Source organism: Camelina sativa, chromosome 11, assembly GCF_030686135.1.
Source record: "Camelina sativa cultivar CO46 ecotype springtype chromosome 11, ASM3068613v1".
Taxonomy (NCBI): Eukaryota; Viridiplantae; Streptophyta; class Magnoliopsida; order Brassicales; family Brassicaceae; genus Camelina; species Camelina sativa.
The window spans coordinates 42626019-42629245 of NC_141890.1; the positions used below are offsets into that span (position 1 = coordinate 42626019).

General features: G+C 40.5%; 1 pseudogene; it reads right to left on the reverse strand.

Moving 5' to 3' along the window:
• Nucleotides 1-2467: 2467 nt before the first annotated feature.
• On the reverse strand, nt 2468-3227 carry LOC147935308 (uncharacterized; annotated as a pseudogene).

Here is a 3227-nt window from a genome sequence, read left to right on the forward strand (position 1 = left end):
GTTGAATGAAAGTGGTACCTCATTGTTTATTGAAGAAAGAGGTTGTAACAGCTCCCATGCTTTCCAGGGTGTATCCAGGATTGTCACCAGCTTCAGTGGGTGATGAGGTTAGCTCATTAGTAACCTCGGTTTTGAGCATGGACGACTTGCTAGGACCAGCATCCGAGTGGTAGTCTGGGTACGGCATCGATAAACCATCGGGTAAGGAATCGGGTACAGGAATGGATAAGCCTAGGGGTAGGGACCCAAATGGGAACCCGAGTAGGTGCTCAGATGGGGCATCAGATAGGGCATCAGATAGGGCATCGATTGTTCTTGTTCGACAAAAACATGAAAGAAAACCTATCAAAAGCACTCAAATCCTTATATATATACACAAGGATAGCATTGGTACTTTCTCCCAAGTGAGCTTGTTTAAAGTCATCAAGCTTGACTTAGTGGTTGGTCAAACCTAGGTGGGGTAAGCAGGGGAAATGGACGATCCTTCTTTAGTGCCTTCGTCGGCCATGTACTTCTTCACCCTTTGACCATTTACAGTAAATTCAGACCTGTCCATACCAAACAAGGTTACTGCCCATCTTGATTTGAGTTTCCCGGGAAAAAGTCTGAGCTTAGAGTTTAAAAGGAGAACTTTATCGTTGGCATTAAGATCTTTCTGCAGGATTTTCTTATCGTGAAAACCTTTGGTTCTCTCCTTGTATATCTTGGAATTTTCATACGCCTCTTATCGTATTTCACAAGTTCGTGGAGAACCATTGCTCTCTTTTCTTGGGCGGTTTTGATATCCAAGTTTAGAAGCTTAGTAGTCCAGATGGCCTTATACTCAACTTCTACCGAGAGATGACAATTCTTTCCATAGAGGAGCTAGAATGGGGTTCGCCCAATGGGGTTTTTGTAAACAGTCTTATATGTCCAAAGCGCATCATCTAGTTTAAATGCCCGATCCTTCCTTGTGATCCCCATGATCCTAGCTAAGATTTCCTTGATTAGTCTATTACTTACTTACACTTGCCCGCTGGTTTGGGGTGGTAAGCAGTAGCTACCTTTTGTTTGACGGGGAAAAACGAGCTATTTCCCCCCCAAGAACTATCGTATCTCGCTGGATCCTGGACTTTGGACCCGAGCTATATATCCCTGTCCACTATGACCGACTCCTATTTCCCCCCAAATCGAAAGTTATACATATATATCATCCCGAATTAAAATTGTGTTGGCTTAGCTTGTGAACCCTAGACCAAACCATATAAACCTGAAATTAAACCAGTAAAGACTCGATTCCTTACTCAGTTATGACCCATGAACCCACAAATCCCCAATTTTAAAAAATCACAAACCCTACAATCGATTTGGCATTGTTCTTCTTCTTTCTTTTTTTTTTTGGGTTCCCATTACCGAATTCGAGCTTCAGAATGAGCAATTTATCAACAAAGTCGACCGGATCATCCAGTTCTCTTGCGATAGATCATCCAGTTCTCTTGCGAGAGAAAGTGTGTTCAGTGTGCCAAAGAGGTGTTGGTGCGGGGAAGTTGTTGTAGCTTTGATCTCGAAATCTGATCCGAATCTTTACCAGAGATACTACCGTTGTAGTTTGGCTGCAACAAATAAGGTAAAATTTACACCTTTACCCTCTTGTTTCATGATTTTGGTTGGTTCTAATAATTTGGATATTGGCAGCTTCGAAACGATGAACATGTGTTCAAGTGGGTCGATGAAGCTTAGCTGAATGAGGTAGATGCATTGGCTACGAAGAATGTTGGAATTGAGCAACAACTGAAAGATCTTAGGACATAGAGGTTGGAGTGTGATATTATGGTTTATGAGAAGATGGAGAAGGAGGTCTTGGAGAAGGTTGAAGATGGTTTAGTTGAAGCCAAAGCATGGAATAAGAAGATGATGAGTGTTGTATTGATAGTCTTTATGGTCATGATTGAACTAAGCAAAGTATTTGGTTGAAGATGGTGTATGGTCATGTTTGTGATTTAAGACAATGTATACTTGAAACCTTTTGTGTCAAACATGAAGCTCCATTTGTTGTGTTATAAACGATCATCAAAAGAGATAGGGATTATAGTAAAGAGATGAAATTTAATGTCACAAACGATCATCATTTGAAACGAAATAGATCATACAAAAGAGATAGGAAAGGCAAGAGTTTATTTGGTCGAAAATACAACATAGGCAACCACAAAATTCACCTTTTGAGACAAAAGACACTAAGCGATCTAGGGGAAGAAAAGAGTTTATGTGGTCAAAAATAAAATCTAGCCAACCACAAAATTAGCACCCTAGTTATAAGTAGCGACTTGATAAATCTTGAGTGAGTGAACCTTGACTTGGTTCAGGTTGAGTAGGCTGTCGAGAAGGCTGCAAAAAAACATGGCATGAGAGTTAGTAACCAAAAGAAAAGTTAGAAACTGAAACCATCAAAGCAATACATCATACCTGAGCAAATTCAGACTTATGGAACCTAGTTATGTTTAGCTTCCCCACAAATGCCACAATGTATTATTCCTTTCTTCTGTTTTGGTTGCTTCTTAGTAGGTGACTCATTGACACCATTCTTCCTTTTCTTGTCAGCCTTGGTCTGTTTTTCCTTAGGTGGTTCTGCATACACTTTATTCCCATTTGTACAAGGCCAAAACTTTGCACTCCTCTGTGGAGTTAGGCGTTCTTCATAGTTTCTCCTCCATATAGCTATTCGGAACCACTGGCAGACGTAGTTTTCAACCGTTAGCTTCTTGTCAATGATGAGACCATATGCATGCTCACATGGGATGCCACATATTTGCCACTTCTGACACGTACAAGTCATCTTCTTTAGACAGACACGGTGAGAGTCTCCACTAATTTTGACTTCTAAGGTGCCATTTGTGGTTGTTGATACCTTAGTCGTAGATGCTGTTTTATGCTCAGCCGCGAGAAACTTAACAACATATGGAGTATAGATCCCTGCAAACATTTGTGAAAAACATGAGAATCTATAAACACAACAAATAATACATAAGGAGAAGATGAAAATTACCTGTGTGAGAATTATATATTACAGACCTCTTTGCAATTCGCACCATGGCCAGTCGTCTTATTGTCTCTAACATGGCAACAAAAGGCTTCTCTCTTGCCTTGTTGATGGAGCTATTAAAAGACTATGTCGAGTTATTGTCGATATCTTCGCAGTAGTTACCAACCTTGTGGAATGCCCTACACCAACTCTTTGGATTTGTCCTCAT